Source organism: Pithys albifrons, chromosome 18 (genome assembly GCF_047495875.1).
Source record: "Pithys albifrons albifrons isolate INPA30051 chromosome 18, PitAlb_v1, whole genome shotgun sequence".
NCBI classification, from domain to species: domain Eukaryota; kingdom Metazoa; phylum Chordata; class Aves; order Passeriformes; family Thamnophilidae; genus Pithys; species Pithys albifrons.
The window spans coordinates 15,044,365-15,067,228 of NC_092475.1; the positions used below are offsets into that span (position 1 = coordinate 15,044,365).

General features: G+C 52.7%; 1 protein-coding gene across 2 annotated transcripts in view; it reads right to left on the bottom strand.

The window, feature by feature from the left end:
- The window catches only part of CHD6 (chromodomain helicase DNA binding protein 6), a 90,438-nt gene that overhangs the window by 61,941 nt on the left and 5,633 nt on the right, over positions 1-22,864 (bottom strand). The gene's annotated exons all lie outside the window — the stretch shown is intronic.

Sequence of the window (22,864 nt, forward strand, 5' to 3'; positions counted from 1 at the left end):
CTGAGACCCATGAGATGCCAGGGAAGGAGTGGCAGCAAAACTTCCAGCAAGCTAAAGTCAGGATAAATACCTTGCTACAAGTTCCTCAGGACGGGGCTAGCCCAGGCTCAAAGTCTCTCGTTGTGTGGCCTGCAAGAGGCCTATCGCTCGGCTCTGGGTTTTCAGGGCTTTTGGCTTTATTCAATGTTAAAAAAAAAAAATTGTATCTTGTGGATCACACGCATTCAGTGGCCCAGGCCCCAGCATGCTCACTGCCTTTGTATGGTGTTAGCACAGGCATCTGCAGCAGCCTGAAGAATGAACCAGGGTGAAGAAGGCCAAGACACTTGGTGCTGCAGTGAGCAAGTGGCCCAGCTCTGCTACCTCCAGTGCCCAGTAAGAGCTGCAGGGCCCTGCTGCCATCAGCCCTGGTGGCTGTCCCACAGCCCTGGCCTCTGCTCCCATCAGCTGCTGTTCTGGCACCACCCTGCCTGTTCCTTCGCAGGCACCCAATCCTCGGGCTAGGGCAGGATCTCAAGCAGGTGGCACTGGGCTGGCAGGACAATGGCTGCAGGCAGGGAAGGGCAGTCAGCACTGTGAGCCAGCTGCACAGGGGACTGAGCCTCAGCCTGGCTTTATAAGCCTCATCACCAGCAGCAGGAGGCCAGGTACAGGATCTTCTCCAGGACACTGAGCAGGCAGTTGGGGGATCCTCCAAGTGCAGTGCTCCCAGGAATGGCTGTGTGGGGCAGGGATGTTCTTGGGCTCTCCAGCCATGATGGAGAGCTGGGACCACGCTGCCAAAGCAGCCCTCTGCCTGCAGATTGCCATTCTCCTTCCCAGGGCACCTCTGAACCAGGCTGGAGCAGGGTAACCTACCTGCCCAGTCCTAGTATCCGTTTTCCCCAGGGAGTGCAACATGAGCCATGACCAACTTTTCCCAGGTTCAAGTCAGTATGAGGGAAGGCCCTTGGCAGCCCCACGAGGGCAGGAGGCTGCACACCACCCTGGCTACAGGGGTTTGCAAGGCCAGGGCAGGGGCTCAGCCCCTGGGCAAGCCAAGCACAGCTGGCAGCACTGACACACAGCCATGGAGGAGCTCTGGGCCAGCACACTGGCAGCTTTGAACGGGCATCCAGACCAGAGGGGACCAGAGAGGACAGGGGCACAGGTTCAAGAAAGGATATGGCAGAACAGAGCCCAGGAGGAGGTTTCTCCATGACTGAAGCAGAGCAGCCACCTCTCAGTACACACCTTTCTTTGTACCCAGATTCACACCCAGTGATGAGCTGTGGGAGACACAATTGAACCCAGAGGGTACCCCACACAGCACCTGCTCTGGTGCTGGCAGGGTGGCAGCTACCAGACCATGTGCCTCCTCCTCTCAGCAGCAAGGGCTGCCCACAGCTGCAGAATGAGCCACTGTTGTCCTTGGAAGGGAAGTGTCAAGGAGTCCTCACCACTGGCCACAGCCCAGGACAGACTGTGCCCTCAAAACACTTGGCTCAGCCTACAGTCAGCATTAGACAGACAAGACCAGAGCAGACAGACTCTCCTCTTTCTCAAAGAGCCAAGAAGAAACATCTATAGGTCTTTATTCTTCTGCCTGCCCCCCATACATCATCCTGAACACACCATGCTCCACCCAGCCATTCCAGGCACTCATGTCCCATCACTGTCAGAGCCCAGCTGCTTGGCACAGCAAGCAGGGACAGGGCTAGGCCAGCCCCATGGCAGGGCAGTGTCATGCTCAGCAGTGTCATGTCAAGCAGCAGACAGGTCTTCTTCATGCTTCATCCTCTTGTTATAGGCACACAACCCACCCTACACCTGTATTTTTCCATAGCACTGAAGCCAGTGTGTGCATCTGTCTTGATAAAACAAGGTTGGGACACCAGTTAGATCCAAAGAAGACAGTTTAACCTCAAGATCTGCTTGAGGGTAGGAAGGCTCTATGGAGTGACCTGGACAGACTCAATCAGTGGGCTAAGGACAACAGCACGTGGTTCAGTAAGGCAAGTGCAGGTCAAGGCAACCCCCTGCAGTGCTACAGGCTGAGGGAGGAGGGGCTTGAGAACTGTTGGGCAGAAAGGGACTTAGGGATGCTGGCTGACAGCCAGCCCAGTATGAGGCAGCAGTATGCCCAAGTGACCAAGAAGGGCAGTGGCATCTTGGCCTGTATCAATAATAGTGTGGCCAGCAGGACCAGGGAAGTGAACATCCTCCTGTACTCAGCATTGGTGAGGCTGCACCTTCAGTGTTCTTTTATGGGCCCCTCACTTTAAAAAGGACACTGAGGGGCTGGAGTATGTCCAGCAAAGGGCAACAAGGCTTCTGAAGGATCTAGAGAATGTATTTTATGAGGAACAGCTGAGGGAGCTGAGTTTATTTAGTCTTGAGAAGAGGAAGTTCAGGGGGACCTCACTGCTCTCTATAACTCCCTGTCAAGAGGTTGTATGAGATGGGGCCAGTCTCTTCAACCACGCCTGCAGTGAGAGGACCAGCAGGACAGCAGGAATGGTCCTAGGCTGAGACAAGGGAGATTCAGACCAGATATTAGAAAAAAACTTTTCACTGTTAGGGTGGGTAGGCATTGGATCAGGTTGCCCAGGGGAGTGGTGGAGTCACCATGGCTGGAGGTGTTTAAGAGGCTTCTGGATGTGGCACTGGTTGATGTGGTTTTGTGGTTACAGTGGTAGTGCTGGGTGGACAGTTGGACTTGATATTAAAGGTCTCTTCCAACCTTAGCAATTCAATGATTCTAACTGAAATATCCACTTCAACCACATGCAAATTAATTCAAGGACACGCCTCGCAAAGTCCCCACAGGTGTCAGGAGAGAGACTCGGTCTCCAGAGTCAGAGCTGGCTGCAGAGAGGGTGCCCTCAGAGGTTGGCAGCACCACAGGGCCTCACAGGGCCCTGCTCCAACTCCTGGGATGACACGCCATTCTGGCCTGTGGAAGGCTCCACTAAACTCTGTGCTGGCAGGGGCCAGACTCACTGTGGCCAGCTGGGACTCCAGATACCAGGGAACCTGGGGCATTTAACTGTACTGTTCATAATCCTGTGGAGCAAACATCTCTTGCCATCACCTCTTGGGGGGCAAGCTGGACAGGAGGAAAGGGACACATTTCTGTCTGCCTGGTGCTGTGGTCTCCTTTTGCCTGCTGCATCCAGAGCATCTTGCCTGGTCTCAGAGCCAGGAACTTGTCCAACATCCTGAAGGGAAGCACACCACCTGCTAGGGAGCACCACCACACTGGAATGCAGCTATATATATGCACTGAGAACCCCACTTAACTAGCCATTTCCATGCTAATTAAATATTTGCAGATTATAGGAGAAACTCTAATCTCAAATGAGACAGCCCAATTTTCTAAATAAGCTTATGGTTTTCATATGGAGATCAACATGTTCACACTAGCACACCATGCCAGCGCTCCAGGCTGCCAGACTCAGCTTTATTGCCACTGTTACACGTGGGGAGTGTTCATTCTCCATGCTCAAGTTTTTATGCCTTTTTATGCCTTTTAATTGACGCACGTCCCACGCCTGTGCTGCCAGGCTGCAACACCCCTGCACCAGGCAGGCACCAGCACTTTCAGTAGCCAAGGGCAAGTCTTCCTTCATGAGGTCGTGGTATGACCTCCTTGGCAACCCCCCAGGGCCAGGCACTGTGCACCCGTGGCGAGCACACCACCATGGTACACACTGGCAGGCTGACCAGGCACTCTGAAATGTCTTGTTGCATTTCAAGAGATGAGCAGAGCAGTACTGAAAGCTGTGGTTTGTCTGTCTCCATGAGCAGCCCAACTTGCTGTGGCACAGCCTCTACACAGCATCTGCTGCTAGCAGTGACGTTTTTGGTTACACAATTTGAGGCACATCAGGTTATTATTCTACTCTCTTGGATATATTTTTATTGTTCTGAAAGCACAAGCCACCCCTACACCAGACTGAGTCCACATCATGCCAGTATTTCCTGTCACTCCAGCCTGGGCTCCTCCAGGAGTTGCAGCATCTGTGTAGAAGTCAAAAACATTACCACAAATTCCACAACTGAGCCAACATTAACCCAAGACCGAGCAGTGACCATGTGCTCTCCCTCTTCTACAAGCATTCCCACAAGAGTGGCTCCTCTGCAGCTGGACTTTCCCACCTCAGAGGCTGAGACTTGCTAATATGTGGGTCATGTGCTCCCAGTACCCTGTGGACATATGCAGTGCTCCAGCACACAGCCCAGCACCAGCCCTGTGAGCACTCTGTGGCAGCAACCACGGCTCACTGCGAGGAGCGATCTGTGATCCCATTTGTACGTGCAGCTCTGTCAGCACACATCCTGCACAGTGGTTCACCTCCATTTTCCCTCAGAAATGGGAGATCTTCTCACTATGATCTTCAGGGGGAGCAGAAAAAGGGCCACTGAAAATGAGCTGCAAGCAAAGGCACAGAGAAGCCACAGCAGCTCTGACTAGTCAGCCTGTAAAGAGAAAGATCTCCACGGTTCGCAAAGAACTTTGAACTGGCATTTCAGAAACACACTTGCCAAGTCTGTGGGAGGAGGTCAACACATAAAGGAAACATGTGTGAGCTAGTCCTCCTGGCCTGGCTTAGGCACAGGGCTTGCAGGGCATCTGAGCTGCAGCCGCAGGATCGCAGAGGCTTGGCTGGTGTGTGCCACCAGCACCCACATACCACATTAACTCATCCATATGAACAGAGACACAGGAACACAACACTGCCTTTCACAATCACCGTGAGCAGCCCCAGGGACTGCCCAGGCCAAAGACATGACAGATGGGCCACCGCTGAGGATGCTTTTCAAGATCATACCTGATGGAAAGACGGACTGCCATTGCCTGTGCCCTGTTACATGTCAGAAGGAGAGGTGGATGCTGGCACAAAACCCAAAGCGCCTTTCCAAACTTTCCACCACACAACATGTCTCTGTACCAAAGCATCCAATTTCTTGCTTGCTCAGCACCACCTGCTGAAAATCTAGTTCTGAGCAAACAAAACGCACACTTGTGCACTCACCCTCAAGCCCAACCCCTGACTGATGCATGTGCTGGGCAACATAAACAGACCACCAAAGAGTCCACTTGTATATGCAGCTGCTACACCACCACCAGAGTCCAGCACTTGCCCTGCACACACCTAGGAAGAGTATGAGCACTCAGATGAAGCTGAGCTAGGAAATGTTCTGGAGCAGCAGGTATACCCTTCTGCATATGGCAGGAGCAGGTGCCAAGTGTACAGCACCCAAGCAGTAGATAGATTCAACTCCAAGCACAACAGAACAGGTACTAATGCACATCCCAAAGTGCAGGAGCCCAGTGAGCAGGACGCATGGTTGGCAGGACTCGCTTGCTCACCAGCTCAGGGTCCCACTCTGCCCTGCTGTCTGCAGCACCTTCCTGTCACTGTCTGGGGTGCCACACAGATCCTTCCAGCACACCACAGTGGAGTGCACTTCTGCAAACGAAATGGTGAGTTTCCCAAATACATGCTAGGCAAGGATTTCACAGCTACACTGGCAACACATCCTTCCTGGCTCATAAAAAGCTCTGAAGCACAGAAATGAAGTGGTTGGTGCTCAGACAATACCCTGACAGGATCAAGCCACCCTGGAGAGGCAAGTTCACATGAGCTGCGGTTCTCTTTGCACATTCCTCCATTGTTCTAAACCACCATGTTCCCTTGAAACTCTCTGCCCAGCTGACACTCCAGCCTGAGTGCACATTCTCTCCTCCCAAACATCTTCCAGCTGCCAACCTATGGCACCATTCAACACCAAAGCTCCTGTTGACATATGTCACACAGCATGTCCCTGCCCCAACTGTGCTTCAGAGAGCCTTCTCTTGCAGCTCTGTCCCAAGCTCCCATGTGGGTCAGCGCTGCAACGGGAAAAGCCTGGGTTTCTGCACCTACCTTGCTTCTGTCTCCCTATTATTTTGGATTATATCTATATTTATAGGGGCCTAAAAAGAGCAGACAGGCAGCCCCATGGTGCAAAAGCAGGAGGAATGCCTCACGTGCTGGACCCCGGCTCTGCTGCTGCTCCACATGCCGAGGGCTGCGCTCTGGGGAAGGCTGGCCTGAGGTCAGGGAGGACTGAAGCTGGAAATAACACAGCACTCTCCCTTTCTGCACTCAATCCCCAGGAAAATCCAAGACAAAACTCTGCTTGGAGTGATCAGCAATTCAACAACACATCCAATGTTTGGAAGGGCTGGTATCACTGAGCAAATGGGGCAAACGCAGCAGGCTGGGGAAGGCTCAGTGGAGTCCGTGCCAGTCCCTAAGGAAGAGCTCCTCTACAGATCTGTTTGTCCAGCACGGAAAATGCTGAGACCAACCACACCTCACTTTAGAGTACACTGCCTAGAGGAGGTCCCCAGTCCCATCAAGAACAGCTTCCAGCTCTTTTTCTCAATTGTGCTGAGATGTCCCTCCACTGAGAAGGTATCCCTGGCTTTTTACCAAGTCTCTGGAAGTGCTTCCCTGGCCACGCTGCCTGCCCAGAGCAAGGGCCAGCCTGGGAGAACATCGCACAACCCCTCTGTGAGTCTGACTGCACAGCATCAGGCTGACACAGCAGACTTTGATCTCGGGCCCACATTTGCCTGAAGAGCTGAACACATCTGAAGTATCACTGTTATCACCCGATCTGAGAAGCCTTTGGGTCAGGGCAGGCTGGGTGATGGACATCTGTGCAGTACCCTGCAAGCAGCCCCCATGTCCCACTGCAATGTCTCCCACACGGCCACTGATGGCACATGGGGCTCACAGAGAAATCCACAGCAACAGCACTGTGAGCATGAGGCTCTAAGAAGCATTGGCAGTCACAGTGCTGGAAGCAGGTAATCTCAAAGACAACCTGTCACAGGACACCAAAGAATTCTTAGTATGTGGTTTGCAAAAATAGTTAAAAAGCCAGTATGCCTGTAACTTGTGCACAGTCTGAAAACAGCAGCTCTTCAGGGTCCCCCTTGGCACACCAAACAGATCTCAGATAACCTCAGACATGTCCCACAGCAGTCTCAAAGTCCCTGATTTAATGGGACACATATATTTTTGGCCAAATTCTATTCTCTAATATTAATTAATTATTCTGTAATATTAATTAAATTAACATAGGGCACAGCTAGCAGTCTGTAACCAGAGCAAGCAGCATGCATTGTTTTGCTGCTTCAGTCTGGCTGGGAAGATGCTTGCTGCAACACACACCTCCTCCCCTGCAGGCTAAGAGCTTCCAGAGGAAATCCTGATGGATCTACTCTGCCTGCACAAAGCTCCCAGAGAGAACCACTGCATCCAAAACTGTCAGCGTTTAAAACTACCGCAGAAGAATAAATAATTTCTAATCCTCATCACGTTGTGTGACAACCATGGTGAGCTCTGTGTGAAGTTCACCCACAGACCCAGCTCACTTGGGAACTGTGGCACAGGCGAGCCCGCGCTGGTGGGGACAGAGGCTGCAGGGGAGGACCCCACCACGGGCAGCCACACTGAGGGCTCCTCCTGGGGCCACGACCCTGTCAATCACAGGCTGCTGCAGAGCCCAGCCTGGGTTCTGGGTGCACAGCCCCCCGCCCTGGACCCTGCCTGGGCCAGCTGTTAGCTCTGAGAATAGCTCAGATCAGCTGCAGAGGACCAAAGAATTGCCAAGGGAGGGGAAGTACCAACCATTTTCAGCTTTCTGGGAGCACTGCTGGGCCAGGGGAGGCAGGGTGCTGGCCACTCAGCCCCGTGGGATGAACGGCTCATAGTTTGTTATTCCTGCTTATCCCAAGAAAAAGAAAAGTTTTCAAAGAGAGTTTAAACTCAGACTTGGTTTATTGAAACTATCTTCCAGATTCAAAGGCTGTAGTTTCACACTAGGAAAATATAAAATATGCAGATTTTCCATCAGAGGTCCAACCCTGACATCTCCCACTCCTTCCCACAGAGCAGCAGAGAGTGGGTGCAGACCAGACCGAGTGCAAGGCATATGGCATTGCTGCCCATGCTCCAAGGGGCAGCCTGGATCGGAGCTCACAGCCCTCAGCACAGGCACTTGGCATCTTGCTGTTGGCTCCTTTTCATTCAGATCTCTGCAGGTTATCTTTAAGAGCCATATGAGATCCCCAGACTCTTTTAAAGTCTGAGAAATTGGTTGTGCCCATAAAGAAGTTCGTTATGGAGGTGTGCAATGCCAGATCCAGGGCAGTGCTGCCTCCATGCCTGGGCAGCAGCAGCATCTGCTGCCCCCCTCTCAGAGCAGCACCTCTCCCCCTCTCCAGGAGCCTGAGGTCTGGGGTGACCATGGCCTTGGTTGCATTTCAACCACACCACCTCAGAACTCAAGAGAATATTTAAAGGACACCAATGGAAATGCTCAAAAGCCTGAAAATGCTCCGGTCTAGGTGCTCTCCAGCACTATTAGCTGAACTTCTGTAGGCTGCTGTTCCACAAAAAAATACTACCCACCAATGCTGCATGGTAGCAGCAATGCCAGACTCCAAATCCAAAGCTTGGAGGTAAAACTGGGAAGGAGCAGGCTGTGTGTGCCAGCAGCCACATCTTCCATCGGCCCTGCTGACAGAAGGCACCTGGCAACCTGGCACCCCTAGAGAGTGAATGGGAAGGAAGGGGAAACAGGGAAACAACTTCATATTGCACAATCCCTGTCTGATTGTTGGACTTTGAAACAGCAGTTTTCTGATTTAAAAAAAAAATCAGAAATCTGCACATAAAATTTTAAGGACCCCCAGCTGACCACAACTCTGCTGTGCTTCACTGGCAGGCCTGGGGAACAGGCCCTCTGCATGCACAGGACAGCTGGGGGGGGCAGTGGGGCTGCAACAGCACAGCAGGAACTGCCACAACACCTGGCTTGGGAGAAGCCTCCTCTGGCAGCCCTTGGCTGGACTTCAAATGGGAAATTAAGATTAGGGTTGAAGGAAAGCCAAAACTCATAGCTTGAGAGGGGCCAGAAAGGGCTCACTAGAAGAAAGTGTGGGCTGCTAAAAGACCTGTGCTTGCAGAAACCTTCCTCAAGAATGACCTTGGCCATGAGATTAGGGTTGGGATAATGCTGAGACAAATAAAGTCCAGAGCAGCAGCTGGAGTGGGGCTGCAAAAGGGGCTGCAAAAGTACCTGGCAGCTTCCAAGAGTGCTGGGCTGGGGGAAAATACTGGTCCAGGTAATCGGCAGGAGACTTCTCTACGGCTTCTCAGGAAATTCAGGGCTATGGCTAAGAAAAAGAAAACCCAGAGGTGCAGAGGCAGCAGGGCGAGGTGGGGTTCCCCTGAGCAAAGCAAGGGCTGCACAAGGTCTCACCTGGGAGAAAGCCTTCATGAGGAAAAAGGCTGGGGGACTTGGCTAAGGTTCAGCTAGAAAACCAGGGTCAGGGTCCAGACAAAGCCTAGAGCTCATGTGGGGCTGGAAAGGGACTGCCAAAAGGCCAAGGGGCTGGCTGGGCTGGAAGATGGCCCAGAAGCCTTTCCTACAGCTCAGCTGGAAAAGCAGCCGCCAAGGCCAGGGTCTGGACTAAAAGGAAAGGCTACACTGCACCTGGGGAGAGGGGCTGCCAAGAGACCCATGTGGGAGACACCTTTCACCAAGAAACAGCTGGGGGCCCTTCCTTACAGCACACAGGCTCGTGAGGGGGAGGTAAGTGAGAATGGCTCAGAGTCCCGGGCTGAGCAAAAGCTTTGGCATGAGCCACAGGTTAGGGGTCTTCCCTCCAGTTCTTCACGAAAAGTAAGAGGGCTGAGTGAAAGACAGAGCTTACAGCTGAGCTGGGGCTTCAACATCCAAATAGGGGCTGGCAGGACAGCTGGGCTGGGTGACTTTTCATCCAGGCAATGGCTGTGGGGCCTTTTCAATTGTTCTGTGGAAATATGAGAGCTAGAGCCAGGGTTAGAGATGGGAGAGGGACAGAGCCTGGACTGCACAGGGACTGTCAAAAGGCTCAGCTATAAAATTAGGGTCAGGGCAACACTGATGGACAGAGGAAGCCTTGAGGTACAACTGGAACAGGGATGGCAACGGGCTGCCAAGGCTCAGGAGGGGCCTGTACAGAGGCTGGGGCTTAGAGAAACCTTTAGAGAAAGCCTGGAGCTGCAGGCCGAGGAGAGCTGGAAAGGGGCTGCCAGAACAGAGCATCTGGAGACCCCTGCTAGGAGAAGCCTCAGGTCTGCCACGGCTTCAGGTCCATGTCCACCCATTCCCAAGAACAGGCAGGCAAGGGGCAGGACTGAAGGATGAGAGCTGCCATGTGGGGCTGGAAGGGGGCTGCCAAGTCACTCGGGAGGGGAGAAATTTTTACCCGTGCAATGCCGGTGCAATACCTGGGGGCGTGTCTCAGGCTCAGTAGGACAACGAGGACAAGATTTCAGAGAAAGACACTTCCCCATTTAAGGCAACACAAAGCCTGAGATGGTGTCAGGCTCCTGCCCTCCTTCATTCAGGTGCAAATGGAAAAGAGCACAGCAACAAACAGAACTTTAAAAAATCAAATGTTTGTTTTCAGAGGCTGATGCTGTGCTAAGGCTCACTGAATTTTTACAAGGACAGGTAAAAGATTTTGCCTTTTTCTGCAACCTCTTTCTCAAAAACAACACCCGTTCTTGTTGAAACCTTAAAAAGAGGCAGCCTGAGGCACCATACAGATTTGCACTGCAAAACAGTGAGAGCTACACAAGGATTATTGCAGCTCCACAAAGGAGCTTCGTCACAGAGAGCACCAACACCACCTAAGAGTGAATTACATTAAAACACATCTTGCGGGGATGAGCTGTAATTAGACTGGCCCACAAAGCCAACGGCTTCCACAGCCAGCAACCTGAATGCACAGCATGTGTTAACAAGCAGAAAAGACCAGTGTCCACAGGTTATGTACTCCAAGAGCAAGCAAGGGGATGCATCTGCACCATCCAAGTTGCTCTCAGCTGATGTCCCACTTGCCTTTTAGGAGACTGCTGGTGGGTCTCACATCTCAAACTCCAGCTGGTTTTTACAGCACATCCCCAAAAAGCGCTGGGTTAATATAAGTTCACTGATCACCAAAAGACCCCCAAAAATGTGTCCTCCCTTTACTGTAACACAAAGACACAGGCACAGATCAGTCAAACAGGACCAGTTCTCACAGTCCCAACAGGTCAAGCACTTTGGGGGGAAACAATGCAGCAGGATGGAGCTTTGGTTCAGTGCTGGGACCCTCATGACATGAAAATGACCCTCATGAGACTAAAGGGGCTGGAGCACGTCCAGAGAAGGGAACTGAGTTGGGAAAGTGTCTGGAGCACCAGGAACAGCTGAAGGAGCTGGGGAGGCTCAGCCTGGAGAAAAGGACGATCAGGGTGACCTTCTCACTCTCTATAACTCCCTGACAGGAGGGTGGAGCCAGATGGGCTCTTGTAGCAAACAATGTCCTCAAGTTGCACCAGGGGATGTTTAGGTTGGACTTCAGGGAAAATTTCTTTACCAAAAGGGTTGTCCAGCCCTGGCACAGGCTTCTTCCCAAGGCAGTGGTGGAGTCACCATCCCTGGAGGGATTTAAAAGATGTGTGGCCGTGGCACTTAGGGACATGGCTGAGTGGTGGCTTTGGCAGTGCTATATTTACAATTTGGCTTAATGATCTTAAAGGCCTTTTCCAAACTACTATGATTCTGTGGTTCACAAAAACCTGGGAAACAGCCTCCAAAACCAGTACAGCGACTGGCTCAGTCAGAGGCTACCCCATCCTGTCCTGTGGGGACACATCCAGACTTGTCTCAGCCCTTCCCTGTCCCTAACACCTGCATGTGCTCCCCAGGTACCCACAAAACCATCACCCCAGGCCAGGCCCACAGATGACCTCAGACACACCAAGTGCAATCTCTGAGCGCAATCTCTGGCATTCTCCCGTTAAAGACTCCCACTGATATCCCTTCAAGCATTCTATGTCCCAACAGGAACAGATGCTCCAACAGTCCCTCAGTCACAGACACAACAAGGCACCTCAGAAAGAAAGTTTTATTCATAGCCGTTATCCAAAGAGCAACTTTCATTTCCTGACGGGAAATCTCATCTGCAGTGTGGTGAGGGAGGTGGGAGTCGGCAGCTCTGAACACAGTCCTGTATTCCAGGCTCTGTTTTACCTCCAAGCTTTGTCCTCCCCTCTCTTCTCTGACAGCTCAGAGGGCCCCAGGCCCCCCAGCCCCTGGCACAGCTGTACCTGCAGCAGCTGCAGCTCAGAAGCTCCCTCGAGGCCAGCTCAGGCCCAGAGCTGCCCCGGGGCAGGCATGAGCACAACCCTGTCTGTTGCCCCAGGTCATGTCCTTAGGCTTGTCACCAACAGTCAGAAGGGCCAAACTCAGACAAAGCAGAGGCCTCAGCATCTGCAAAAACTAATGGCACTTGCCCAAGAACACTCCTTATCCAGTACAGCAGCACATTTTTTTACTTTATTAGAGAACATCCCTGCAGCACACAGTGCCATGTTCAGCTGCTTTTGAGAGGCAGGTGGCTGCCTTTTTCAAAAGGGAAAAAGCTAAGATTTTGTCTGTACAAATAAGCTGCAGCAAGGAAACAATGAGTGCAGTTAAAATAAAAATCAACACCTTACCACCAGGTCTTTAGTGATCCTTTTCAGAAGGATAAACAAAAGGGGCATGTGGCACAACAGCAGCTGCGATTCAGGGAACAAGCAACGCTCACAGACCACCTCTCGAAGGACTAGGGGCACCCAGAGGTCCTTGTGGGCCAGAAACACTGCTGATAAGACATTTGGAAAACTTGCTCTCTTAGTTTTTGCTTCCTAAATAGCGATTCTGCACCAAAGTTCCTCTAAAGCTGCTGCAGCAAAGAGTAGAAGCAGGAAGCAGCCTTGGGCAACATAAACTTGTAAGGTGACACATGTCACCACACAGTCACCAAATGGTTGGAATTCAAAGGGACCTCTTGAGATCATCTCACCCAAGCCACCTGCTAAAGCAGGTTTACCTCAAGCAAGTTGGACATGATCATGCCCAGGCAGATTTTGAATATCTCCAGAGGAGACTCCACACGATACATTTCAGTTCTCATCTTCAGCCCCATACGTAGCAAACATTCACTGACACAACCCAGCCACTCAGTGCCCTGCACATACGTGCCACTTCTCAAGGAAGTGGTAAAAAGCCAGCATTTGCTTCTTAGCAAGTCTCTTGGATAACAGGCCAGAAGTGAGAGACCCCAACCTCTTGAAGCACAGCAACTGCTGGTCCCTTGCAACTCATTCCATTCTATGATTCTTTGATTTAGAGATCAGCACCTTTCCCAGCTGCTTTTCCTATAGGGCAGGCTGGAAGATGAACTCTCTTGGTGATTCACCAAAGGCATTCATGGGGAACAGGAGCCCCACACTTCAGGCTGGGGGCCCCTCTGCTTATTACAAACCAGAGAAGTGCTCTAGTCCAGCATACCTGGCTCCACACACTCTCTCCCAGCCCTCCAACTACCTGGCCCTGGCCCACTGGAGACACACTCTTCAAGCTGACCCATCTTCCAGCTCCCTGCCCCTACACAGGTGCACGAGCAGCACCTGGCACAGCACAGCAGGCTCAAGGTCCAGGAAAGTGCCAAGGACAAGGTCTCACAGCAAGCAGCTCCTTTGAGACAGAGGCAACAAACAAGTGTCCAACCTCCACATGTCTCCAGACTTCTAGTGACACTTCCTTCCTTGCTTGCTTACCTCCTCAATATCACATGGCACTTCTCTCCTCCCTCCTGTAGTTTTGACTACAAGGATCCCTTGAAAATACAGATCCCAAACAGGCACAGCACTTTGCATGCAGTCCCAATGAACATACAGGAAGGCAGGAAGATAAAGAAGAGATGAGAATTGCACAGCCGTGCCATGAAATCACTGATTTTCAGACAATTGGGTCTGCTCTGCTGAAGCACCTCAGGAAGTGCTGCATCTCCTCAGTGCTTGGGCACAGCTGGAAGGAAAGGAGATTAGCCAGGAGTGCCATATTCAAACCTGCTGCTCGGCCCTGCAGGCTAGCAGCTAGCCAGGGTCATGGGTGGCAGCTAGCCCAGGTGGAGTTGGGTGGCTCAGCACAGCCTTGCTGCTCTGGTACCTGAGGATGTGATAACCTGCCCTGAGAAACACTGGCAGAGGTCACAGTGCAGACTGATGAGAAGTTTCAGAGATAACTGCAGGCAGCTGCCACAGCCACAGCACACAAGGCAGCAACAAAAGGCACCAGGCAATGGGGCAACTGAGAGCTTTCAGAAGCCTGTCTCACAGGTAAAGGGTCCTGGTCTTTTACCCCACACACCAATCTCAATGCCAGTGTCAGCAGCTGTCCTTGTGTGTACACACCATTCTGGGGTGGTGGGGACACCCCACTGCCTCACATAAGCTGCAGAGTAGCTCTCTGGGGGGAAGATGTGCCAGTCCAGCCCTGGCTGTCCAAGAGCTGCTCTGCCCTCCACTACCTGCCATCATCATGGCAGCAGCCCTTGGCTCAACCACAGAACAGTGCCCCATGCCTGACAACAACCCTTACAGTCTTGAGGAGAGGGGAGAGTAGCCAGAAGCTATTCCCTACCACACAGGGATGACACCAAGCCATGTAATTTCTGTAACAGGGTCAGGCATCAGTCAGGCCTTTGCAGCTGAGCCATCAGTACTGCTGCTCCAGTGGGAACTCAGTCCTGCCTTGAGGTCAGGGGCACAGAACAGCATCAGTACCTCACGGTGTGCCCCACCCCACAGTCTGGGGGAGCCTCATGCCAGCCTCGACAAGCAAACACAAATTATTCCCCAAGGAGCAAGGGTGCCTGCACCTGCCTGAGGACAGCTAGGGGAAACGAGTACTGGCCATTGCTTGCCAAGAGGTTTGCTGTGTTACCCTGCTACTGCTGCCCCAATCATTAGGAGAGCTACAGAGTAGCAGAAGACAGGCCAGGACTGATGGGCTCTGGGACTTTCCCAGGCAAGCTGGAGCAGAGGGTCCCGGGTCCTGGCAGCACCTGCCCACCAGAGGAGTCTCCAGAGCACACAATAGTTTTGCTATTGGCAAGGAAGACAGCAAACCCGAGGACAGCATGGCCCAGGCATCAGCTGCCTTCCTACTTATACATCCACACTGCAGGTGGGCAGCAGTAAATGACCCACAGGTCCACCTGGGACAGACTAAGAGCAGAACTTGGAGCCTCCACTCTTCTTCATCTCCTTTGCTCAACCACCAAACAGCAGAGACAGACATATCTGCAGCCCTTCGGTGCTGTTTGAGTCTTGCTGCCTTATCAATCGCTGTTCCCAGGCAGGGCTGCACAAACACATCTCAGCCAGCACAGCTGCCAGAGCTTGAAGCTTGAGCGTCTGGTGCAACCCAGAGGGACTGAGGGAACTACACTCCTGTGGGCTGCATGGAAAAGGGACTCTGCAGAAAAATCTTCCTGCACTGGATTCAGAGAGGTGCTCCAGCTCACTCAAGGAGATCCAGACAGGGGAGACAAGGACTGGCAACACAACTGCCTGCAAAACACTGTAGAGGCACAGCTAGGGGAGGGAGAAGGAAAAACACGGCGCAAGAGTGACAGTTCTCTCCCTGGCTCCTCCCCACCAGCTCTCTGCAAGCTGAATTAGGGAGGGCCGTGTGGTCCAGCAAAGCCTGCTGCGCTGGGCAAAACAGCAACCCGGCTGGGTACTCCACAGCACGCTCCATCACCCGAGAGCATCTCTGCGGGATCCTCTCTGAAGGAGGCACGCAGCCCGTCCGCGGCTCCCCGCCCGCGGGCTGTCACGCAAGCAGCCTGGCAGGAAGGGCCCGGCTCTCTCCCCACAGCCAGCCTGCTGCAGCAGGATTTGTTTACGTGTCTGCAGCTGCTCCGTGCCTTCGCCATGGGAATGCAGAGGCTGCAGCCGCAGCCGAGCCGGGCGGAGCAGCGCCCTGCCCTGTGCCCCCCGCACCCCGGCCCCGCACACCGCCCGCCCGGCCGCATTCCCAGCCCTCCGCAGTGCCTCCCCCGCATCCTGCCTCCAGCCCTCCGCTGGGGGTAGAGAATGCCAATCTCGGGTTGTAATTCTTCCAAGTTAAAAATAACCCGGTAGCTGAGAGAAGCGGCAGCAGCGGCGGCGCAGGGGGCTGGGGAGCCTGAGAGCTCGCTGCGGGGCAGCACGGCATACATTTCCCTTCCCAAGCACAGGCTACGGAAAAGCAGCTTCCCAGCTCTGCTCACACCGCTTCAGAAAGCGAGACTCCCTCAGCATTCCATCAGCAGAGGCTTCACTGAGCAGCCAGGCGGTCTTCATTTCAGAGCTGCCCCAACACTCCCTCCCGCTCCCTGTGCCCTGGGAAGCGGGCACAGGCCCCACGGCCCTAAGCAGGACACACGGCAGGAGAAGCAACGCGAGGGGAGGAAGAAGGGATGCACACAGATGTTCAAATAACCCAAAGTAGGAGAACAAACGTGCCTCAGGCAGGTGCACACGTCCAGGACAGGCAGGGCATCACACCAACAGCCACCCCCCAGGGAGCCACAGCCACGCTCCAAGCAATTTGATGTTCTTAAAATACTTTAATCTGTAAAAAAAGACGGGCAGGAAATGAACTGTGTTTTCTGTGGGGCCAGGTGAGCCAAGAAATCTACTGATAAGGACATCCAATGCACATGGCAATCCTGCAGCACCTTCCCAGGACACTCAAGTCCACCACCCCACAGGAGAACAGGCAACAAGACTCTGACAGGCAGGCAGTAATTCACCACAGCCTCCTTGCCACTTGCTTCCTGGGACAAAGAATAACAGTGAGGCTGCATGGCATTCCCGTCCCAAATGCCTGCTCAGCATCGGCACTCTGCTCCCAAGCTCTCGGCCCTACAGCACCAGCCACGTCAGAGACCCTGGGGAGACACTTGGGCCTGTGCCACTGCCTGTGCACACAGGATGCTCTGTTGGCACCCAACAAGCAAGAGAGCACATGCAGGCTGGATACAGCCCCCGGGAATGGAGCTTCACTCAGCTGCACTTCATGACTCTCATGACAAGCTCACGTGGCAAAACCAGCAATAGCTCCTTTCTGAAGGGTTCTCAAATGCAGCTCCTAACCCAAGACCATAACCACAATGACCTTCAGCAGCTATTTCAAAGCTGTGCAGTACCAGAGGGCTGAGAACCAAGGGCTCGCTCAGATTCCAGTGAGCACAGCTGCAAGCAAGGACCAACAGCACAAGGGAAGATAAAGCAGCAGAATGGGTGAAACCCCTTTGGTTTTGTTCAACAAAGGCACATCATTAACACAAACCCATGCCTGGCCAGTCAGCATGCACAAAGAGATGCACTCCAGCTTCCTGTGAAAGAGAGAGAAACGACATCTGAGCTCACTCTAAAATGTTATTTCCCTCAGCACCTTCATGAACAGTCCAAAACGAGGGGACACAAAGTCAGGATGCCCCAGCATCACTGCCCCCCCTTCCCTGCCACAACCCCGGTGTGCAGGAGCTGCCAGGAGCAAGAGGTTTCTCAAGCCTACTATGTCTGCTGCTTTCTGATCTGCAGGTGAAGGGTCTCACTCCAAACAGTTCCTCCGAAGCCCTGAGCAGTGAATTTTAATCCTCAACATCACCAAGCCAAAAACAGAGAAAACCCAAACAAACCTCTACAATTCAGTGCCTATGTAGTCAAGAAAGAGAGAAGGGAGGCAGGCCAAGCCTGCCCAGGCTCATAGCTGGCACCCAGCAGGCTGGGTTCCCATGAGGGCAGGCACATGACCACCCTCAGCAGGGCCAAGGGGCATGATTTCATGGGCAAGGGTGCATTGGTGTGCACAAACAGGTACAGCATTCCTTCACATGCAGGGGTCTGCAGCAGCTCCCTGCAGGGCATGATCTGTTGTCAAGAGCATCCCCAGCTCAAGCTCCTACCACATCAGTAAAGCCTGTCACACATCAACAATGTGGCACTTTTCAGACCTCTGCTCCCCATTAAACACAAATAGTCTCTGGTGTGGCTTTCAGCCCAGGCCATCACACCAAACTGCCCTATCTGCCAAATCTTAAAAAGCCATTTCTCCATCACCACTGCTAAGTCTTCCTTTCATTTCATTCACTAGCCCCACCAACATGTTGATCAGCGAGCCAATATGAAGGACATGAATGGCGTGTCCAGTGAGCAGACTGGACATAAAGCCTTCCCACTTCTCCCATCACACTCCCAGCATTTAATTTCCTACTTTTAAATAATGGAAAATACAGTATCTGTATCCACATGCTGTAGGAGAGTGCCCAGTGCACACGCCAAAAAAAGCCCATGGCCAGCAGCCCCTTCCACAGCCCTGCACAGCTCTTCTGCCTCCGGACCCTGCAGCGGCAGCCGCTCCAGCTCCAGTTCCAGCTCACAGTCCCCCTCCTCATCTCTGGGAGCCAGAACCATACTGCTAATGGCAGCTCAACACAGGGGCAGGCACAGCCTGCTGGCAACCAGAAAGACGCCTGGTGGGCAACTCCTGTTTCTCAGCCTGGGACAGTGCACCCAATCTGCTCCTCCACAAGGCAGGGAGCCTCAAGTGCCCAGACAGATGCACTAGGGCTGCCAAGGAGGCTGCGGAAAGCCTCAGGTCAGAGTGACAATACCACCCCAGCTACATCTTAGATGGAAATGGGCAAAGAAGCTCCGAGGACACACTCTTGGTGCTGTAAGCAGGCTTTCTTCCCTGAAGTGCCTGGCTGTTACACCTGGGCAGAGAAAGGAGCGTGGGGCTCACTCCTGCTGGCTTTCTGGATCAGGGGTCCAGGAAGGAGGCCAGCCAGACTTCCCAGTAGTGTAAGAAAAGCCTCTGATGAATTACGAGGCTCATGGGAGCACAGGGGTTATTGTCAGCTGCTTCAGAGGCTTCTTGCATCAGAGCAAACCATCCAGCTGCTCTCCAGCTACCAGGAGGGATATAGAGGTTTCAGCAGAAACCAGCACCCTGCGCACTCTGCACATTTTCCTGCTGCCTTTTATTTCTCACGCACAAGCCCTCGGAGCTCCACTTAGCTGTCCAAGTCCATCCTCAAGGTCACTGTCCCTGTAAAGATGCCACCAGGCACATAATTTAGCCCACAGCACCTTTATTAGCAAGAAAGGTGTACAAAAGCCAGTTCAACCAGCAGACCTGGACAGCTGGCCAACTCAAAGAACCTTTTATAAGGTTACTGCTTGACAGCTATACACCGAATGGCACCAAACTCATGCAATCCCAAAGCAGATGGCCAAAAAATGAGATGCTATTCCTGAAAGCACAGATCTTTCCTTCTTGCTGTTGTTAACATCCTGCACAGCAAACTCTAGCTGTCAGAAAACAGCTCTGCCACACTGCAAACAGGTCCTCAAAGGCAACTGAGCCCTTTGTGCTTCTATTTTCCAGTGGTAGAACAGGGACAAAAAACAAAGCAAAAAAATATCAACCTTCGCAGCAGGGCTACTGAGAAGGTGAACAAATGCTTGCAGTGCACCTGAAGATTTGGCTGTAGACATATATGAAGAGCCCATCTGACACCCTGAGTAGATTTCCTGCTGAGGAGGCACAGTAACTCTGGCCACAGCTCCCTGTGGTGATGGACATGCCACTGCAGAGTCCAGTCTTGCTGAAATTCATTCCTTCAGGCACCTTTTGTTGGTCTTCTCCAGCTGAAGCTCCCCACCTCCTGACAGACCTTCATGGTTGATCGCTCTTAACCCTGTCAGTCATCCAGCTGATGTCCCCCAGTTCCTCTTGTTCCTTGCTGACTGTAAGTTATTCTCCACTGTCCTCCTACTAAAACCACAGTAAAGGAAAAGAGTGAAAGAAAAAGCTGGTGCCCTCCTGCTAGTGAATAGTCCATTGCAATGTGCCACAAGAAACACATCCAAGCCGGGAGCTGAATGAAACATGGCCAAGTCACCAGCAGCTGAGCCACAAGAACATCCCCAGGGCTTTGCAAGCAGACTGGGACACGGCTGCTTTGCCAAAGCCTCATACACACACAGGCAGCAAAGAGGGGAGGGGGGTACAGTGCATGAAGCAAGCTCAGGGCCAGCCTTGCTTTGCCCACCATGGCCACATCTCACACCACAGCTTGTGAGCACAGGCACTGAAGGCTGATCCCAAGGTACATCTCAGCATATGATGAGTGAGCAGCTCTGCTCTGGGCCAGGCAGCACTGCATTCTAGTCCTGTGGGGCTCAGAAAGCAGGTGATAAAGGAAGCTCAGCTCAGTCTGTGCTCTCGCACACACTGAAGGCCAGAGCAGACACAGAAGGGACCTCCAGGAGCAAAGGGACATTTTGCTACACTGCTCACTCTCTAAGCACAGGACACCTCCAACACCAGCTTACAGAGGCCACTTGATTGATGCCACCCTGTTGGTGAGGAGCTCCTGAACACACACAGGCTGCACCTGTCCTGCCAACGCCACAAATGCAGGTCACCTGCTCCAGAACAGGGCAGAAAGGTTGGCTGCCAAGACCCTTGCCAGCAGCAGGGTCAGATACTGGAGAAGCCAAGTTCTTCCTCAGCACCCAGGAAGACAACATCCCAGATAACCACAGTCTGAGAGTTTACTGTATGCTTGGGGAGAGGTCCCATGCCCGTGGCATCTGTTCTGCCTGTACATGCAAACAGATCTAGCAAACCTCGCTTCAAAATAGCAACAAAGTGTGCAGCTCTCCAGGCCTGCAAACTTGCAAACTGAAGCATCAGACCCATTTCCCAAGCATCTAAAGAAGAGGAGAGAGAGCAAATTTTAGTGAGCTCTCCTGATGCAGCCCAGAGCAAGAACACCCCTCATAAGCAGCATCACTACTGCACAGTCCCCAGGTCCACATCCTTACATACACCTTCACTTCCACTGCCCTGCAACGACTGTAACTCCCTGACATTTACCTTCAAAGGCTTGCAGTTTGTTTTGAATTTAACCCTCTGGGATACAAGTTCTCCACAATTTCAGCAGAAGTTACTTTGTAGAACAGTCTCCAGAGTTCAGATGCCATCTGTAACACCACCTTCCTCTCAATGCTTCCTTGCACTTGTGTCTTTTACATCATTCCAAGAAAGACTAAAGTATGGGAGGCAGAGAGCGGTGCCAAAGAGAAATTCATAAATTCCTCATGTGCAAATGCTTGGGGTTCAGTGATGCCAGCCCCTCAGCTACAGGCAATGCATTGAACACGTGGGCAGCCTATTAAAACAGCAAGCACCCAAGGGCCTGCCCAGACATGCTGCAAGTCAAATTCTACTGAAAACACATATGGAGAAGCTGCGTCTTCTTGGCCCAGCTCATAATGCCCTGTGGTCAGAGGCCAGCTCAGGCAGTATTGCAGAGCATCAGCCTTGCCAGACTGGAGACCCACATCTGCATAGGCAGGGAGCACACCCCTCCTGCCAGAGCACACCAAACCACTGTCACCAGTGCCGGCTGCAGAGCCCCATCTTTGCAGAGCCCCTTCTTCCAAACAGAGCTGGAGCCTCAGAGCACACCAAGCCTCATCCAACAGCACACAGGCAGAGCTGCTGTGGGTCTCTCCTGGACTCAAGCTGCAGTCCTTCAGGGCACTCCTGGCCAACCAGCACCACTGCCATGGGGTCAGCTGTGCAGCAGGCAAGGCACATGGCATCAGCTGCACCAAGCTACCAAGAGACTCTGTCCCTGCTTGCCTGGCAGGTCTATAAACATCAGTCTCCTTTGACATGTAACAACGTGGAGGCCAGGTAGGCAAACTCTGGACACAGCAGGAGAGCAGAGTTCCCACAGACCCACATCCTGCACAAACCTGTCCGAAGCCCATGCCAACATGGTTTCCACATCTTCTCTCCCCCCTTGTACCCAGATAAGCCGCTGATTTTATGAACCCTTCCTTCAGCAGGCATCTCTGGAGGAACAAGCATGCAACAAGGTCCAGAAATCCACTTCTGCTCTGTCAGACAGCTCCCTCTTCCAGCTCTGGGTGACAAAGAAAGGGACGTAGAGCTGGATCCAGGAAAGGGTTTAAGAGCACTGCCCTCAGCTCTAATGTCATGCTCCACTCAGTGCAGCAGCCAGTGCAGAGCCTGTCTAGAAACCAGAGAGCAGCATCTGCAGAGAACCACATCTCCACACACAGCAACACTGTGCCCTGTCAGAGGCAGGCACAGCTGTACCTGTTCAAACACACAGGGCCTGCAAGCTGCAGTCACACCTCACTACAGGCCCCTGGAGAGGACACTCTCCTTGAAATTGCAACTACTGAGGCTTCAAAGAGCCGGTGCCACACTGACCCAACTCCTACCTTTGCCTTCTGGATTCAGGACCCTGGTCCTCACACTCAAAGCACAGTGTGGGACTGGCTCAATTCCAAACCAGTGACATTATTCTCAGAGAAACTCTCACCCTCCAGAACAAGGAGGTGAAGCCACTGTGACTGGCCCACAGATCTGCAACCAGCTCTCTGAAGAAATCAGGGTAACCACAAACCTCAGCACCTTCACAGTAAGCACAAGCCTTGCATCAGCCAGCCTTCCCACAACATCTCCATGCAGCAAACAAATCGAGCACAGCCTCTGTTGTCGGCAGTGGAGAGAAACCTGCTTTTATGTATGCACCAAAGTGCATGCCGGGAAAGGCTCAGATCCTCTGGTGAGGGGCACCCTACGGGGACTGAGAAAGATCACTGAGAAACAGGGCTTTGCTTGCCCTAAAGCAACAAGCAGAGAAGCATACAAATAAGAGCAATGGGCTGTGCATTCCCACACCCCACCGCGCTCCTTCCCAGGCTAAGCAAGCACAGGGTACAGCAAGGATGCACCAGGCACTTACAGAAGACATCAAGAGAGAATGGCTCTTCACTCATCCTCAGTTAACAGACACTGAACACTTAAACTTCCTTTTATTTAAAGCATAACTTAAGTTCAACCAAATAAG